Here is a 20,729-nt window from a genome sequence, read left to right as displayed (position 1 = left end):
TCTCTCTTTCTCAACCATATCTGTCTGTCTGTATGTCTGTCTGTCTATCTATCTATCTATCTATCTATCATCTAGCTATCCTTTCTCTCTTTCTATCAATCATATAATTTGTTTGTAAGGAACCCCATGGAGCTATAGAGGGAAGTATGGAAGAGTTTACTGAAAGACATAAGAAGTGTCAAGGATACATTTCCAAACCTTGTTTCAACAGCAAAGATGATATGAAACTATTATATATATATTATTTTGTATGAAACTCCTATAAGAGGTTGGTTTAACCTCCGGCTTGCGAATAACACTGAATGACTGTGTTGCAAAAGGATGCAGTTTCTTTTTTCTCCAAATTGCATTTTTATTAAGACAGATTAAAACAAAACCTACATACAAACAAAACAACATCAACAACAAAAGATAAAAAACGCTTTTTCTAGAATAGTACTACTACATCTTAAACATTAAAAAATAACCAATGACTACAAGCTACAAAAAAATCTACATTATCTAATCTAAGAATTTGTTGTAGTACAGCCTGAGGCTGATGGGTGCCAGAGCCATCAAAGAATTGATGGCTTTCTCTGGGGAAAAACTGATTCAGAAAGTGAAAGTCTCCCTGGTCAGGAAGAGGAGCCAGAAACTGCAACATTAGATAAGGAGTCAGGCAAAGAGCTAACTGATATAGAAGGACCCCACTTGGAGCTATGGAGGTCAATAAAAGCCTTTGTTTACAGATTAAAGCAGGAAATACGCAGCGCCGGTCAAAGTGCTTACCTGGGAAAGCTGAGAGAAAATTCATGAGAAAAGAAATGACTTCATGGCTGCCTATTAATTAGCAAGTTGTTTGCTTAAGAGTTATTTCAGGCAACATAGCATTCAAGTGAAAAAGCTAGGCCTGCGTTCTCTGGTTCTTGTTTCAAGTCAAGCCTTGTTATTGGATTTAAGTATCCTGGAAGTTTTCTATGTTCTTGTTTTTGTAATCTTTCTCAAGTTTTTACTAACTATACCTTTGCCTGTGGAGTTATGCTGTACTTGTGACTTTCTGGCTACTCCTGGACTATATGACTTGGGATTTGCATGAGACATTTCTGGTTATCCTCTGTTGCTAACCAATTTTTGGATTATACATCTTCTTTCCTTATTCCTGCTTTTTCATGTATTTTATGTATTTTTGCAATAAGCTGTTTGCTTATACTCTGGACTCTTCTGTGGGGCTGTGGTTATAGGGGTTTCCAGGCCTGGGATGCAACAGAGTTTTACATTCTCTGCCTGGTACCTATATTTTCTAATGTTTTCTACATCCATTCAATGAAAAAGAACCTTTGATGCATCCTTTCCCTACATAATAACAACACTCTTCTAGTCCCAAAAGCCAGTGATGGAAGTCTGGCCCCATCTTTGCTGGAAGGAACACAATGACTGGGGCCCTAGTCTTTCTCAAAATTAGTTAGAGATCTCTCCTTAACCAACATAGTAAGTCTATCTATTTCTGCAAGTTCACTTGTTTTCATAAGCAAATCATCTTGCGTTGGAATAATTGAGTCTCTCCATCTTTGAGCAAATATCAATAGTAATAATAATAATAATAATAATAATAATAATAATAATAAACTTTATTTATACCCCGCCACCATCTCCCCAACGGGGACTCGGAACAGCTTACATGAGGCCAAGCCCAAACAACAAATTACAATACAATGAGATACAAATTGCAATAAAATAAACAACATAACATTAGTACTAGACTGTATTGTCGAAGGCTTTCATGGCCGGAATCACTGGGTTGTTGTAGGTTTTTCCGGGCTATATGGCCATGTTCTAGAGGCATTTTCTCCTGATGTTTCTCCTGCATCTATGGCAAGCATCCTCAGAGGTAGTGAGGTCTGTTGGAAGTAGGAAAATGGGTTTATATATCTGTGGAATGACCAGGGTGGGACAAAGGACTCAGGCACATCAAATCACTCTCAACAAAAGCTTCCCTCCAGGCACTTCCAAGCCATTAAATGCTAATCAACGTGGTCAGTTGAAACATTCATACCTAGCTCCAGCAGACAAAAGTTCTTTGTCCCACCCTGGTCATTCCACAGATATATAAACCCATTTTCCTACTTCCAACAGACCTCACTACCTCTGAGGATGCTTGCCATAGATGCAGGTGAAACGTCAGGAGAAAATGCCTTTAGAACATGGCCATATAGCCCGGAAAAACCTACAACAACCCAGTACTAGACTGCTTTGGTTGGAAGCTTTTCAACCAAGGTTGGATGGGCATCTTTCAGTGCATTGCAAAATAGGGTTGGACTAGATTGCCCTTCCAGCCCTTAAGATTCGATGTTTCTCTTTATTCATATTTGCCTCCCCCTTTTTTTAACTCCCTCCTATTATTTTCTAGGCTGATTTCTGGAAAATATGGGGTTCATTTTGCCGAATGCACGTGAAACTTCAGCAGGGGTTTGGAGGGAGTTTGTTGTTTTCAAAGCTGAGTTTCAGGTTCTGGGCGAAAACAGACTGCGAACACTTTGTTTTGGAAACCGAAGGATTGTTCCAAAAGCAACATAGGCAATTTCTCCGGTAAATGCAGTCTTGTTTGACTTTAGTCTGGACTGGATGAGGCACGGATTCCCTTTTCATGGCTAATTGATTTTGGGGAAGGTTATTTCGGATGTAAGTGCTGATGAGGGCCATATGATGTAGTAGGAAAATGGTTTCCCTATTAAGCATGTGGGTGGCAATTAGTACTTTTAAGGCAACGTCAACGTCTCATTTCAAGGTGGACTAGGTATCTGTTTGGCACCTTAGACCTTTGGGCAAGAGGGCCGTAAACAGATCTTGCTATTTATTTTTTGTTTAGCACTCAGATTCTTCTGTGTAAATAGAAAGATTTCCTAGGTTTTAAATTAACCTGGACCAAGGGCCCTTCCACACAGCCATATAGCCCAGAATATGAAGGAAGATAATACACAATATCTGCTTTGAACTGGATTATCTGAGTCCACACTGCCATATAATCCAGTTCAATGTAGATTTGATACAGCTGTGTGGAAGGAGCTCAAGTCTGGCTTGGGAGAGCCACAGGGAGAGGCGTGTATTTTTGTTGCTGTTGTTGTTGACATCCTGATCTTCCCTGAAGGCAGGATGTCCCATTGTCAATGAGTGACCAGATTCACCATGGGGTGCCTTCCTAGGCGGACATACTCCAAGGCCCAAGACGCACCTTTGTTATTATCATGCAATAAGTCTTTGTTGGAATCCTTAAGTCAATGGGGAATTCACCTCAGGAAATAGGAAGGAATTTCCCAAGGGTTTGTCATGCTGGGGTCATGAAAAGGTGCCTTCCCTTACTATTTTTATACACAGATACGTACATGGGGTTCATAAGGCCTATACAGGGAAAAGGGAAGAAAAGGAATTCATATTCATCCATCCCACCCACCAGAGTCCATAAAGAGTCCAAGGTTATGAAATCATATACTCCCATAATCATAAAAGAAAGTCCATGGGGCTTTGGGAAAAAGTTCCAGAAACTTTAAAAAAGTCCTAAAAAGTTGGCAAAAGTTGATGAAAAGTTGCAAAACCTATGGAGCAAGTTGGAAAAGGTTGGAAATGGTGCCTCAGAGTCCATAGAGTCCTGATGAGATGACTGCCAGTGCTGGAGACCGAGATCCACGGAAAAAGAACTTCAGATCCCTCCTCACCAAGGACCAAAATGACCTGCCAACATCTTGGGGATTCCACGACAGTTTCCCCGGATTGACAGGCTCTCTGGGCATCCACAAAATGGTGGCAGTGATGTGGTGTCATTGGGGAGCCAGCTGGGCTCCATGTTGAGGTTTTAGAGGCAAAAACGGTTATTCCTGGGGCGGAGGGGTTAGCGGAATGAAACCGAGATAGCCATTAGTCTTAGAATTTTCCCAGGAGAAGAATGACACCAATTTCAAAGCGATCCGTTGACTCACGGATACGGGGACCCGATGGGTTTCCATATCCGCAGTTTAAAGGAATGCAGTTTTGGCCTCCCCGAGACGTGAAAATCGCATCCTGGGCAGAGAAGAGTTTGTAGACAATAAAGGACACAAAGTAACACTATGAGGAGGAAAAGGTTACAATTAATTGATATTTTATTGGGGGATTTGTTACAATGTTAGGGAGGGGAAGAAAGTGAAGCAATAAGAAGGCTTCTGGGTTGCGGCTGGTGCTGTGACCACATTCATAAAAGTTGGCTCAAGCGAGGCAATAGAGAACTGAGGAACTCCCTGCTGCAGGTCAGATCAGCTTGGAAACAGGGAGTTCTGGGTTCAACCTCATTATGGCCCAACTCTATTAAAGCAGTGCAAACTTCACAAGGCAATGCTTTGAGATAAAGGATTGCTTCTATTTGGGAGCTTATTCCCTTCCCAGCTGGCAATCATTTGAGCTGACTTAGGGCGAATCTATACTGTAGAATTATTGCAGTTTGACACCACTTTAACTGCTATGGCTCAATGCTATGGAATCAGGGGGATTACAGTTTTCCAAGGCCTTAATGTCTTCTCTGCCATACTCTCAGGGTTCCAGAGCATTGAGCCATGACAGTTATAGTGGTGTCAAAACGCATTAACTCTACAGTTTAGATGCCCCTTCAATGCCTGCCAGAAAAGGAAAGTTTTAGCCTAAAGAAGGAGCCTTTCTTGGGAGGGCCATGACTGAGATGGCTATGGATATTTGGGCAAATGTGGTGGGGAATGTTAAGCTAAAATGACTTTTTAAAAACTTTATTAGACATGGAAGCCATTGTTCCTGCTGCTGGGGCTTTTCCACTCTGCTTTTAGGCCTCACACTGGAAATGGGTGTGCAGCCAAAGCGCCCTACCATCACGCAAAGCCACCCTCTCATTTCAATAACTTGTTTGCCTATTAAGCTAAAAATGTTTGTAGACTTCCTGGAATCATTGCAATGTTGTTGTTGATATTCCAAAGGGTTGTTCCTGGTCTGTATTTTAAAAATAGTCTTGTTTGTTTAAAGCTTGTCTTCATATTGCTCTTTGCCCCAAACGAGGGATATAAGACTTCTCTGATTCATAATGAAATTAAGGTCAAAGAGAAAATGTTACAGAAGAACATAATAAACAAGAACTCGAAAAACCCTCTTTACACTTAATGAAGAACAAAGAAAGAGACTTGAAGACCCAATCTCAATTATGGAGCTTTTGAAGGCAATGTTCAAGATAAAGATGAGAAAGGCTCCAGGTCCCGATGGATCGCTGGCATTATATTACAAGGCGCTGCAAGGCCAGCTGTCTATACCAGTGTTTCTCAACCTGGGGGTCAGGACCCCTGGGGGGGGGGGGTCACGAGGAGGTATTATAGGGGTTACCAAAGACCATCAGAAAACAAAGTATTTTCGGTTGGTCATAGGCGTTCATGTGGGAAGTTTGGCCCAATTCTATCATTGGTGGGGTTCAGAATGCTCTTGGATTGTATCTGAACTATAAATCACAGCAACTGCAACTCCCAAATATCTATTTGCCCCAAACTTGACCAGTGTTCACATTTGGGCATATTTTGTATTTGTCCCAAATTTGGTCCAGCTCCACCATTGTTTGAGTCCACAGTGCTCTCTGGATGTAGGTGAACTACAACTCCCAAACTCAAGGTCAATGCCCACCAAACCATTCCAGTGTGTTCTGTTGGTCATGGAAGTCCTGTATGCCATGTTTGCTTCAATTCCATCATTGGTAGAGTTCAGAATGCTCTTTGATTGTAGGTGAACTATAAATCCCAGCAACTACAACTCCCAAATGACAAAATCAATCTCCTCCCCCAACCCTACCAGTATTCAAATTTGGGCATATCGGGTATTTGTGCCAAATTTGGTCCAATGAATGAGAATACATCCTGCATATCAGATATTTACATGACGATTCATAACAGGGGCAAAATCAAAATTATGAAGTAGCAACAAAAATAATGTTATGGTTGGGGGTCACCACAACATGAAGAACTGTATTAAGCAGTCGCAGTGTTAGGAAGGTTGAGAACCACTGCATTAAAGGATGAAGAAATTTTGATCCTTCAGTAGAGAAAGGTGTTAAGAACGTTTCATCCCTGAACTGGTCTGCCTTGAGCTGTGGTGGACTTGGCTTTGAGGAGCTCAGTAATAAAAGGTTTAAGCATTAATACATTAGTTTTGGGTTCTTGCACTGGTAGGGAGTTGGATCAGATGGCCCTTGGAGTCACTTCCAACTCACCGATACTATGATTCTATGCAAATTCTCATCAGTTCAGATCTTATATATGTTGTTATGAAGTAGCAACAAAAGTAATTTTATGGTTGGTGGTCACCACAACATGAGGAACTGTATTAAGGGGTCGCGGCAATAGGAAGGTTGAGAACCACTGGTCTATACCCTTACTCCAAATGTCTTAAATAATAACATCCCTGATTCTGATTCTTGACATCAAGCTACTATAATGCTCATTCCTAAAGAAAATCAAAACATTGAAGACCCTAAAAATTACAGACCTATATTTCTGCTAAATAATGACTATAAGATTTATGCTACGATTTTGGCTAAGAGGTTGAAGAAAGTTCTATAGGTCATTCATGAAGATCAAGCAGGGTTTCTACCAAAGAGACACCTAAGTGATAATGTTAGATGTGTTCTGGACATTCTGAAATATTACGACAACCATAATGAAAAAATAGTCGGCCCTGATTTTCTTAGATGCCGAGAAGGCTTTTGATAACATATCCTGGTCATTTGTTGCCGCAATGGGTTAACCTCTGGGTGGGATTAGCAATTGAAATCAAAGCAATGGGTTCAATGAGGGTAACCATGGGTGTACAAGTGTGGCATCTTGCTGGAGAACTTGTTTTACTGCCCTTCCATTTTTGCTCTCACTTCAAAGAGAAATGGGTTTTCAATGTTGCTTAACTGTCATAGCTTCTGGTCAATGGGTGGACCCGGGGCATTTTCAGTTCAGAAACGTCACAAATTATGGTGGCGGTGGATTCCATTTGTCACCTATACACCAACCTCCTGCAATTTTAAGGTGTTTCTCCCTCCTTTTACTCTCAGTCACCTTCCTTCTGACCAATACTTGAATTCTCCCAAAGTGCTGAAACATTTTGCTTATTTCTAATGGATATTCCTCCTGGACCTTCAGGTTTCTTGAGGTTCACCTCCCTTGAGGCCTGATTCATAGGCAGATTGGCCCCTTTGCTGTATAAAGATTGCATTCAATGAATGCAAGCATCCCCCCTTCCTGGTTTTAAGACTACACTGTATTGCAGTGTTTCTCAACCTGGGGGTCGGGACCCCTGGGGAGCTTGTGAGGTGTCACAGGGATTACCAAAGATAATCAGAAAACACAGTATTTTCTGGGTTATTGTAGGTTTTTTTGGGCTATATGGCCATGTTCTAGAGGCATTTCTCCTGACATTTCGCCTGTATCTATGGCAAGCATCCTCAGAGGTAGTGAGGTCTGTTCGAACTAGGGAAATGGGTTTATATATCTGTGGAATGACCAGGGTGGGACAAAGGACTCTTGTCTGCTGGAGCTAAGTGTGAATGTTTCAACTGACCATCTTGATTTCTGTTGGTCATGGGGGTTCTGTGTGGGAAGTTTGGCCCAATTCTATCATTGGTGGGGTTCAGAATGCTCTTTGATGATAGGTAAACTATAAATCCCAGAAATTACAACTTCCAAATGTCAAGGTCTGATTTAGCCAAACTCCACCAGTGTTCACATTTGGGCATATTGAGTATTCGTGCCAAGATTGGTCCAGATCCATCATTGTTTGAGTCCACAGTGCTTTCTGGATGTAGGTGAACTACAACTCCAAAACTGAATGTCAATGCCCACTAAACCCTCCCAGTTATTTCCTGTTTTTCATGGGAGTTCTGTGTATCAGGTTTGGTTCAATTCCATCGTTGGTGGAGTTAAGAATGCTCTTTGATTGTAGGCAAACTATAAATCCCAGCAACTACAACTCCCAAATGACAATATAACGCCCCCCGCAACCCCACCAGAATTCAAATTTGGGCGTATTGAGTATTTGTGCCAAATTTCATCCAGTGAATGAAAATACAGATATTTGCATTACGGTTCATCACAGTAGCAAAATTACAGTTAGGAAGTAGCAACAAAAATAATTTTATAGGTGGGGGTCACAATAACATGAGGAACTGTATTAAGGGGTTGTGGCATTAGTAAGGTTGAGAAACACTACTGTATTGGAAGGAAACTATAGATAGGAAGACATGAGCCATTTTTATTTCTGTCCCAATGCACTTTATTATAAAGCAGGTGAATAAATAACATATGTACAATGGAAGCATTGGGGTAACAAACACATGTAATAAATATATATACATATAAAATGAGATTAATTTAAAGTACAAGTCACAACATTTAATGCATTATCACAATTCCAGCCTGGTTCTGTAGGCACAATGATTCGGGATTTTTTTTCCTAGTTGTCGATAGCATATATCCATGAGTAGAAAAGCAGAGAAGTTTTCCAATATGATTGAAGTTATTGTAGAAGGGTCAGGTGGAGAGGAGCATATATTGAAGGTCAGAGGTCAAGGGTCATAGAATCAGGGAAAAGAAGGCACCATAAGGGTCATTCAGCCCAAGCCTCTCCCTCTCAGGCTCAAGTTATGAATTAAATATGCTCTTCGGCCTCTTTGTGCCATTTTTTTGCACTTCATTTACTAAAGGTAAGCTGAACCAATGAATGAAATACATAGTAGAAACCATTTTGGGTCAATTGTGGTTCACTGGTGGGTCAACATGTAACTGACACATCCTGTCCCTTCACTGGTTCCACCCAGAGCTTGGAAAATGTGTTCTTTTGGACTACAATACTCAGAATTTCTGCACTGTAGTCCAAAAGGTATCATTTTAATCGAAATAATGTATTGTCCTAAGCTCTGGAGAAGCATCTCCTTCCATATTGTCCACCCCAACTGATAATGACTCTCCAAGAAAGGCGTTGTTTGGAAATTCCAGGATGCGAATCAGAAATGTTTTGCAAACCAGGAGTGTCCTCTACTCCTGAACTATGGCTCCTCGACTCTAATTGTGTGTCACATCACACTGTTTTGAGTCTTTTTAGAAAAACAAGGGTGGTCTCCACTATAGAGGTTGACTTCACGGAGGGTTTTCCTCAGCCACAACAACCAAGTTGTTGAACTCAGCTGTATCCCGAGCTGCCTCTGGGTAATTTCAGACAGTCAGGATTTCCATCCAGACAAAAATAAAAGTCTCCAGCAAGTCCACAGCTGAAAAACCCAGAAGAATCCTGGTGGGCAGTGGTCTCCAAAATGACCTAGAAGAAGGCTCCAAGGGAAGCAGACAGTTCTTTCTGGACCTCAGCGGTTCTTCTACTGCTCACACAATTTGGTTCTTCACTTTCTCAAAGATCTGTATCACTTTGGCTGCTGGGATACATCCTTCCCTCAAGATGGTGATGCCCGCTAAGAGAGGAAGGGGAAGAAGAGAGGAGAATGCTGGGTGATAGGATCAATTTGGGTTTCCTCCACTCAGTTGTGGTTCAAGAGCAAAGCCATTGAGGGAACCCTTGGAATTTTTGTAGCCCAGGCATGGAATTCCCCAGGCCATCCTTAGTGATGGGAGTCAACAAGGAACTATAGAAACACCCAGAGTGTCCAGAAGTTGAACCCAGGACTCACCTTCATCTATCTTTGTGCAGTTGACAATGGTGGAAGCCACTACCTCATTGGACTCCCCATCACAGAGGACTCCCTCCAGCTTGTGGCCAAGACGCCTGCAAGTGGAAAGAAGAGTCAGAATGACCTTGGAAGAAACACCACTGCCCCACATGCACATGCCTTTGTGACTCTCCTCCCAGGCATAAAGGGTATGCATGAGACTCACGCAATGACCATGTCGTGGTGGGTGCTGTCAGTCTCTCCACTGGGATTGGCAGAAGTAATGGCCAAGGGGCCAGTCATGTCTATGAGGTGGACAGTGACGGTCTGGTCAGGGACCCGGATCATGATACTCTCTTTGGTGCCCACACGGTCATATCCTGCTCCGACCCCTGGAGAAGAGAAAGCATTCCCAGTCAGCACAGAATATTTGTGGCCTGCCTTTGTCCCTTCTCCAAGGGACCCAATCCCATTGCCTCCCAAAGCTTCAGCACCATGGAGAGCTCAGAGATGTGGAAGACCATAGCACTCCATTCCTGCCTCCGAGAATCAACATTTCCATCAACAGGACATCACATCTTTCTTGGTCACGTTGTTCTTTGGATGTGTTCCCCATCCCCACATTATTCTAATATGGAATCTGTCTTTCTCCAGCTGAAAATTGTAATTTCCCCCCCATTTTTTTTGGGCCTCGCAGACGTTGGAAAGGATAGACAGAGACAATGGGAACAGGAAGATGCAAGGCCTACCAACCTAGTTTCTTCAGCCATTCCCCCTTCTGGACGATGCAGCCGACCCCTCCGGGATAAACGCTCTCCATGAAGTCCCAGAGTAAGGGGCTGAAGGGCGGGGAGGCCTCCCGGAGCTGGTCCAGGTTGGAGATGAAGATACAGATGGGTTTCTCCTGAGGTCGGTCCTGGATGAGCCAGAAGATAAGAGGTAAAGTCCATGTGTGGAAAACGTGGAGCCAAAAAGGTGAATAACCAGGCCCCAGTCTTCACACTAAACTGCAACTTGTAGTACTACATTATCACCAAAGGTACCTCTCTGCACCCTTCTGGTGTTTCAATCTGAGCATCTGGATGAGAAGCCCTGAAGGCCAGTGATGCCCATCACCCACCTTGATTGTGTAGATCAGCTCGATGGCTTTGGGGTGCTTGCAGGAGGCAGCCAGGGCATAAACGGTGTCAGTGGGGACTCCGCATACTCCACCCGCATTCAGCCGCTCAGCGATGGCTCTGATGCCACTGGTCCGGTGGGAAGAAGGGCAGGCACAGGGAGGAGGAGGAGGTGCGGAGTCCTCTATGGCCCTCTCAGCCTGGAATGGAATGGAATGGAGAAACAGGGCCTTGCTGAATTGGACAGACCCACTAACAGTGAGGGTAATTAGCTTGAATTTAGAAGGAGCTACTCTGAGGACTCTGGGAATGTCAACAATACAATACAGTGGGAATGTCAACAATAAAGTTCAGATTAAACCCAAAGTGGATATATTGCAGGACTTCAGAATTCTTATTCTCTCTATCAAGAGACACTGGGAATCCAAAATCTGTCTGTCTCTGTCTATCTGTCTATCTGTCTATCTATCTATCTTCATCATCATCTCTCTCTCTGTTCATCTCTCTCTCTCCCTCCCTCCTCATCCATCCATCCATCCACCCAGTCAGCCAGCCATCCATCCATCCACCTCTCTCTCTCCATCTCTTTCCCTCTCTCTCCATCCATCTATCCATCTCTAGCTATCTGTCATCTCTCTCACTCTCCCCATCTTTCTCTCCATTCATCCATTCATGCATCTACCCACCCACCCACCCATCTCTATCTATCTATCTATCTATCTATCTATCTATCTATCTATCTATCTATCATCTCTCTCTTTCTCTCCATCCTATCAATCAATCAATCAATCAATCAATCAATCATCTCTCTCTTTCTCTCCATATCTATCTATCTATCTATCTATCTATCTATCTATCTATCTATCTATCTATCTATCTATCATCTCTCTCTTTCTCTCCATCCTATCTATCTATCTATCTATCTACATTTTTCAGAGGCTACCATGTAGATCATTGCCCTAAATATGGCCACGGAAGCCATCTTCCACATAAATAGAGAACCAGATTTGTGAAAACTACACAGCATGGAAACTGTGGGCACATCACACTCTCTCAGCCTCAAAATAAGGCAAGGGCAACCTTCTCCAAACCTATCTTGCCAAGAGAACCCCATACACTTTATATTTATATTTTATCTCCTTGAGAAATTTTTAGAATGTTTTTACTCATTTTATGATAATGTTAATGTCCTTCAAGGAAGATTATGTCACCTATTTGGGGTTAATTTTAATGGTCTATGCTACATTGTATGCATTAATGCTATTGGAAAACTGCCCTGGATCCGTTAGAGAAAGGCGATATAGAAATTTCCCAAATAAATAAATACTAGGCTTGCCTTAGAGTCACTATATGTTGGAAGCAACTGGAAGGCACACAGGAACAAGGAGTAAGGCGTTGAAGCTAAAACATGGGAGTATTGGTACATTGCCTCCTGAGAACTTCTCTGAACTCAAAGCCAGCTCCTTCCCTTTGTTTCCTTATGTTGCATGGAGAGATGGGATTGGTTAGCATCTTACCTTGAGGAGGGAGGGTCCCATCGGGATGAGCCCTTTTCCTGAGATGCAGTTGGCGAGGGACGCTGTGGTCCCATAGATGCAGATGAGGCTGAAGAGGGTCAGCATCACAACTGAAGACAGACAGAAAGAAAGAGAGGAGATGTCTTGGAGGACTTTCTGCTGCGTGCCATTTTCACTCAGTGTTGTTCTGCCAACCCAAGGACTTACCTTCTAGAGCAACCGGGAGGCTTTCCACAGTGAAGAGAAGGAAGCAAATAATCAGCACCTCCATCACGACCGTCAGAGAGAGAAGCACCAGGTTGATGGTGGAGGCTGTGGGTGTCAGAGGAAAAAGAAAGGCTCTTCATCTTATTGGGGAAAATGTGTAGGAAACATCTTTGTTCTTCTCCCTCTCCAGTTCCCTACCATTCACAACTCTGTAACTTTATCAGTTTTTGCATTTTCAGACCATTGTATTTAATTTTTTGAATATATACTCCTGGGATGGAATTTACACAGCCATGGACATGTCTTGCAATGTTTATCCAGCCAGCAAATATATCCCAGGAGCTTTCCAAGGTGCTGAACCTCAGTGTAGCAATGACGTTCAGCACCATGGAGAGCACCGATTCGTTCATGATTGCTGAGTGGTTCTGCAATGCCTGTGCCAAGGATATGCAATGCTTAGCAAAAGGCAGAGCTGCGAGTTACAACAACTTCGTCCTGGACCGTGGCTTACCTAAAATCACCAGAAAGACATTCACGACCAAAAAGGCTGCAGCGCCTGCTGTGAATCCCACATAGCTCCTTGCGTCCATCTCCAGGAGGGTTCCTGAAAGGAGCAACACAATTGGAGGTTGCAAGCAAGTTTCCTGAGGACTGATGTTTTGCAGTCCTCTGCTGTCTCTGAGCAGGCTTTTGATGGGAAATTATGCACAAATGGATGTGGCTGGACTGCACTTCCCAGCAACCCTTACTTAGGGCTGCTGGGATTTGTAGTCCAGAACTACTAATGGAATAGGAAAGGGTATTGTTTTTACCTGCAAATCGGAGCCAGGTCCATGTTGCCCATATAGCTGCATAGCAAAATGGCAGAACTGGGCCGAACCTTCTCCCTCTTTGGACCTGAAGTCTGCAGATATACAGCTGGAAGATGGCTCCTGGGATCAAGATGGAGGGGATGCTGAGGTGCTGCCGGTTGGGGTCATTGAAGGTACCCTGGATGGCAGAAAAGGCCGCCAACCCATTGCAGGCATAGAACAAGGCTGCAGGGAGCTCTGAGGCCACCACCTCTTGGGGGTCCTTTGACCACTTCAGGCAATGCCTGAGGCCCATCAGCATCTCCTGGAGCTTTAAGTTGGGCATCACTTGGACCCCGATGGGGATCAAGACTTTCTCAGCGATGGAGTTGACAAGGCTAGCAAATGTGGCATAGAGAGAGACAGCCAGGTAGAGGATGCAGATGACACCAAAGAAGATGTGGCCTCCACGGAGAGGGATCTGTTGGATGGTGGAAACCATCAGGAGAATAAACAGAGAGTTGTGGAGGACCTCAAGGAATTCTCGGTCCAGGGACAGGAAGAGCAGGATCCAAGCAGTAGCCAGAAAGAACCAGTTGCCCACCATCCCGGCTTGGCTTAGCTGGACCACCTCAGGTGGGAGGAACATCGTGGCCGTGAACTCCTGCCAGGCTATCACCAGCCAGTAAAGACTGTGGATGCCCAGCTTGGTGGTGTGGTAGGGCTCATCTCGGAGGTAGCCATAATAGCTGGACAGAAGCTGCCCGATAGCACTGATGCTGACCCACACTGCCCCTATGTAGAAGCTCCTCATGTATCCAAAGGCGTAGAAGGCAAAGATGAAGGCCGCAGTGGACTCACACAGGTTGCCAAGGGCCATGGGTTCGGCATACTTGGTATTCTTCTTCTTCTCCTCTCCGGAGCTCTTGGAAGAGCCTCGGTTGGCGGATCCAAGAAGGAGCACATTGAAGAGAGGGTTCCCAAAGCCAGGGAGAACATACCTTTGGGTGACACCTTTGAGGAGGAGGGCAACTGCGCCATAGAGCCCGCAGACAACGATGGCAAGCTCCAAGACCCCTGAGACCACCAGAGCCCACTGGGCAAAGAGCCCCACAGCTTCAAATACCAGCGCCAGCGTGATGGCCCCAAAGACAAAAGGCATGATGTAGTTCACAGTGGCCGCGCAGAAGGAGAGGATGGCTGAGATGAAGATGTAGGCCACCAGTCCAGCTGTAGCACTTTCAGGAATGGAGGGATGGGATAGACCAAGGGAAGAGAAGGAGGAGGAGCTGTTTGGATTGATAGTCCTGTTTTCTGGAGAGGAGTAAGCACCCTCAATGATGCGTGTGGCCCCAAAGCTGCTCCATAGACCTGCAAAGGCCAGGAAAGCCGTGCCTCCCATGTGGTCATACTTCCGGAAGGTGAGGAGTCCGGCCAAGAGCTGAGAGAGGCCTCCGATCAGGATGAGGTGGACTCCTGGATGGAGAGATATCAAGAAGAAGAAGGGGATGAGAACAGAACAGGGTTTGAATCCTAGGAAACGTTGAGAAGGGGCTAAGGAAGACAAAACCTGAATAGTTTCACCAAGGAAACCACCTTCATCCAAAGCACGCAATAGACTGTTAGTTTTCTGAATGGACTATTTATCCCAGGTATGGGCAAACTTTGAGTCTCCAGGTGTTTTGGACTTCAACCCCAAGAAATCTCAGCCAGTTTAATGGGTGTTAGGAACTGTGAGAGCTGAAGTCCAAAACACCTGGAGGGCCAAAGTTTGCCCATGCCTGTTTTACCCAATCCAAAGTTATTTTTGTGGTCATAGGAATGTTAAATAGAAGTTTTTTTAGTGGTGAAATGAAAGCAAGTGTCTCTAACTTGACTCTTTCCAGAGGTTCAATAGGGAACTTAATGCATGCATAGACATCAATGGGAATATTGCAATGTGTGTATGTGTGTAGGTGCCCGAGTCAACTGGTGACTTATGGTGACCCCATACATTGCAATATTTCCTACATTCAATAAGATTTTCTTAGGCAGGCAGATGATATCACTGGTTGTTTATTCCAAAATTGAAACTCCAGCATGTGTTATTCCTTGGCAGTCTGTCATCTAAGTACTAAGCAGAGTGGACCTTGCTTGGCTTCTAAAATGGGATTGGATGCCTCTAGGGCAAGCCTGTACAATCCTCCCTGTCAAGATCAGATGTCTGATGTTTGGGAAAACACCATAAATTCTCCCTGGACACTTCGAGGCCAGGAGGAGGTGCCAGTGCGGAGGCAAAGCTGACACCGGGATCTCTGATCTTTCACCATTTTTGTGGTAGGCTTCTCTCATTTCCTTGCATGGGGAGCTGGAGCTGACAAAAGGAGCTCAACCTGCTCTCTCCAGATTTGAACTGCTGACCTGTCACTCAGCTGTCCCGCTGGCACACGGTTTTAACCTAACATTTTTCAACCTGGGGGTTGGGACCCCTAGGGGGTCATGAGGAGGGGGTCAGAGGGGTCATCAGAGAACATCAGTATTTTTTGTTAGTCATGGGGGTTCTCTGTGGGAAGAATGCTCTTTGATTGTAGGTGAACTATAAATCCCAGCAATTACAATTCCCAAATGTCAAGGTCTTCACATTTGGGCATATTGAGTATTCGTGTCAAGTTTGGTCCAGATCCATCCTTGTTTGAGTCCACAGTGCTCTCTGGATGTAGGTGAACTACAACTCCCAAACTCAAGGTCAATGCCTACCAAACTTTTCCAGTATTTTCTGTTAGCCATGGGGGTTCTCTGTGGGAAGTTTGGTTCAATTCCATCGATGGTGGACTTCAGAATGTTCTTTGACTGTAGGTGAACTACAAATCCCAGCAAGTAAAACTCCCAAATGACAAAATCAACCCCCCCCCCCTAAACCCACCAGTATTCACATTTTGGCATATTGGGTATTTGTGCCAAATTTGGTCCAGCAAATGAAAATACATCCTGGATATCTGATATGTACATGGCGACTCATAACAGTGGCAAAATGACAGTTATGAAGTAGCAACAAAAATAATGTTATGGTTGGGGGTCACCACATCATGAGGAACTGTATTAAGGGGTCACCGCATTACAAGGGTTGAGAACCACTAGTTTAACCCATTGTGACACATGGGGTTTTTACTAGTGACTTTTCACTTGCTGTAGAAACATAAGTGATAAATATATTTCCAAGGCTTTCTCTTGTGAATGGAACACAATACCGGAGAGGGTCTGCAGTTGCTGACACTCCAGATGCTTGGGCCTCCAACTCCCAGAAGCTCTAGCCAGCAGTTCCAATGGCCAGGAATTCTGGGAGCTGAAGTCCAAAACACCAGGAGGGTCCCAGGTTGTGCAGGTTTGTTCCAGGGCAAGACCTGGTTTTACATCTTCTTTGTGACCTGGCTTGATGACCCCCAGTTGCAGGGAAAGACTGGATAGATAAATGAAGCCACAGACCAAGAAATAGTATCAGTTTTGGGGTGTCCAGAATGGGGATGTGTTGTCCTGGCCCCAGACTCACCTGCCAGGATGTTCTCCACTCCTGAGGGCTGGACATTGCTGTGAAAAGAGGCAAAGTTCTGGAGGCAGACCAGGAAGGCGCTGGCCACGTTGGCCAGGAGACCGAGGACGGAGGGCTCGCTGTAGAAGACGGCCGCAAAGCCTTCACTGCTGGCCATGAGCGTCTTTGATAAACCAAAACTGTGAGCGAGAAAAAGGAAGGATGGGATCAGGGAGGAAAAAGAGGTCTGGAAGATGGGGAATGAGGACTAGGAACCAAAATTCTTGCAGAACCCATTAAGAAAGGGTGGAGATAATCTCCGTCTGGAACGTCTCCAAGATAAGGATACAATCCATTGGGAAAACCCTTCCTTGCAACCTCTGATTTCCCCATGATTTGGACGGCATTTGGTCCAGATCAAGCTATCCTTTGCACAAAAGTCCCTTCTGTTTCCCATCAGTCTATTTGGTTCTACTGAGTTTTTCTACCTCTGTAATAGAATCATTGAAATATATAACAGTTTACCCTCCCCAAAAATTAAACCAGCCTATTTTTGTGTTCTACTAGACACATGATCAGGGGCTCTGAAGGGTTTTTCCCAACTTTTCCTCTGCGAGACTTTTCCCGAGACCACAAATGGCTGAAACTGGCACTCAGCAGCTGCCAGTTCTTTAGCAACCAGCCACTAAAAACACCCAAATATTCCTCCTGGAGGAGAATCTGGGAAGGCCAAGGAGGAATTGTTCCTTTGGCATCCTGCTGTTAGAGCTTTTGGCATTCCTTTTAATGTACAGCCTACCTTGAAAGTCAGCCGATTCTTCTTCTTTGGATGTCTTTGAATAAAGATGAGATGGCTCTTCACTGTTAGATTCCTGCACAGAAAAAGGGATCGACTAGATGGTCTTTTTGGATCCTTCTAACAATGATAGCAAGGTTGCTTAAGCCTGACCTGTGAGAAAAAGTCAGAAAAAATGGAAAATGTATATACAGTGATACCGGGATTGTGGCGCAGCTGGCTGAATGTCAGCTGCATTAAGATCACTCTGACCAAAAGGTCATGAGTTCGAAGCCAGCCTGGGTTGGAGTGGGTTTCCAACCAATTGTGTAGCCTGTTGTCGACCTTTGCTAACAATACACACACACACACACATATACACACAATATATATATAATTATTAGCATAGTACAATATCAGTATTATATTTTACTATATTGTATTTATACCATTATATTGTAATATAATTGTAATATTGTTAGTAATATTACATGTAATATTACTAACAACACACACACACACACACTCACATATATACACACAATATATATATAATTATTAGCATAGTACAATATTGTACTATACCATTGTATTGTAATATTATTAGTAAGATTACATGTAATATAAAATATATAATTATAATATCATATTATTATTAGTAGTATTATATTCTATATGACCAAAAGGTTGGTGGTTCGAATCTGGGGAGTGGGGTGAGCTCCTGCCTGTCTGCTCCAGCTTCTCACTCAGGGACATGAGTGAAGCCTCTCACAGGATGGTAAAGTACCCAGGCGTTCCCTGGGCAATGTCCTTGCAGACGGCCAATTCTCTCACACCAGAAGCGAACTGCAGTTCCTCAAGTCCTGACACAAAAAAACCTATCTATCTATCTATCTATCTATTTATCTACCTACATATGTGTGTGTGTGTGTGTGTGTGCACAAAAGTACAAGGACCGTGCTAACAAATAATATTTTTCCAAATCAAATCCAGGATTTGGAAGAGTCATTTTTTGGATTGACCAATCGACCTGCTCAGCAGGGATTCTGAGCTTTTTGAAGTTATACTTGACCCTCCCAAGTTTACACCTTTTTCTATCCCTCCATAAATAGCAAATAATAATAATAATAATAATAATAATAATAATAATAATAATAGTGATAATAATAATAACTTTATTTGTACCCCGCTACCATCTCCCCAAGGGACTCGGTGCGGCTTACATAAGGCCGAGCCCACAATACATCAGTAAAAACAATAACAACAGTAATACAAAACAATAAAATAAAACTCATAAACAGAAAATACGCAGTAAACATTAACAACAACACAACAACATTTAAAAACCTATGGCTGGGCCAAATGTAATAATTTAAATTTTAAAATAATGCTGAGCATGACCAGGTGAAACATAACTAGGATAGAATTTTCGGAGAGGAATACATCTTTGTATTTTGTATTGCCAAACAGTGGAAAAACTCAGTCAATGTTTTCCTTTTTCTCAGGTTTTCCCCAACTAGTAGACTCTCCCATTCAGTCGTGGCTCCAAAGGAGAACCCTTTGCTTGTAATTAATCTCTTTGCACCGAAAAGTGGACATCACCGAACTCCAAGACGTGACCCCAGATGCAGCACCAAACCAGGGGGTCCTTTTGGAAATCCAGACTCCAAAGGTGACCCAAGTTATGTACATTAATGGAAGGTAAGCCAAAGACGGGACCAAGAGCCCTTTGAGATTATTCTGCAATAGTCCCTTTTAAAAATAGCTTAGTTTACATTTTGTTCAGGGACAGAAACAAATAGCAAACCATCGGCTCTCTTAACCTTCATTTCTGTGATCTCTGTTTAAAAAGAGGCATTTGTAGAACCATTTAGCAGCTTTCAGCATTTGAGCCTGGAACCTTATTTTAAAAGTCATTCATTATTATCCAATTCATCAAACTGTCAGATTCAAAGCTATTAATAACAGCTGTCTCCTTATTTGAGAACATCATGTCATGTACATTCATATAGCACTGAAAAAATATAGGCATGCTGATGCTCAGAGGAAATGTGCAGCATGTTAACTCAGTCATTAAAATATAGGAATACCAATAATACATTGCAAAGTTCAGTGGGGCTCACTTCCAGGACCTATTATTATTATTATTATTATTATTATTATTATTAGCCGCTTCCTGCCACACGTTGCTATGGCCCAGTCTGTGTATATGCGCTTTGTATTTGTGTATATGTGTATATATGTGTGTTTGTGTATATATATGTGGTTCTGTGCATGTGTTGTAATGTATTTGTTATTTTTTGGCTTTTTAAGTCTCTTCCACTGTTTCTCAGTGTTTTTATGAGTGATGGTCACTCATTGTCCTGATAGGTGTACTGTGTCCAAATTTGGTGTCAGTTCGTCCAGTGGTTTTTGAGTTATGTTAAGCCCACAAACAAACATTACATTTTATTTATATAGATTATTATTATTATTATTATTATATTTATATTTATATCCCACTTTTAACTCTTGATTAGGAGTCCTCAGTGGAACAATAGGTTAAACCCTTGTGCCAGCAGGACTGCTGACTAAGAGGTTGGCAGTTCAAATCTGGGGAGCAGGGTGAGCTCCTGTCTGTCAGCTCCAGCTTCTTATGCAGGGACATGAGAGAAACCTCCCACAGGATGGTAAAACATCCCGGCGTCCCCTGGGCAACGTCCTTGCAGACGGCCAATTCTCTCACACCAGAAGCGACTTGTAATTTCTGAAGTTGCTCCTGACACGACAAATAAATAAATAAATAAAAATATTCCCATCAAACCCAAGTAACGAAGGTGGAGGCATTACTTTTCATTCAAGCCCTGTAGAACTATGACAAGCAAATAGTAAAACTTATTTACTATTGAGAGGTTGGCAGTTCACATCTGGGGAGCAGGGTGAGCTCCTGACTGAGAGGTTGGCAGTTCACATCTGGGGAGCAGGGTGAGCTCCTGTCTGTCAGCTCCAGCTTCTTGTGTGGGGATATGAGAGAAGCCTCCCACAAGATGGTAAAACATCCTAGCATCCCCTGGGTAATGTCCTTGCAGACAGCCAATTCTCTCACACCAGAAAGCGACTTTCAGTTTCTCACGTTGCTCCTGACATGAAAAAGAAATCTCTTTGTGTCTCAATCAACACAAAGA

This window comes from Anolis sagrei, chromosome 10 (genome assembly GCF_037176765.1).
Source record: "Anolis sagrei isolate rAnoSag1 chromosome 10, rAnoSag1.mat, whole genome shotgun sequence".
NCBI lineage: Eukaryota > Metazoa > Chordata > Lepidosauria > Squamata > Dactyloidae > Anolis > Anolis sagrei.
This window is presented reverse-complemented; position numbering follows the sequence as displayed.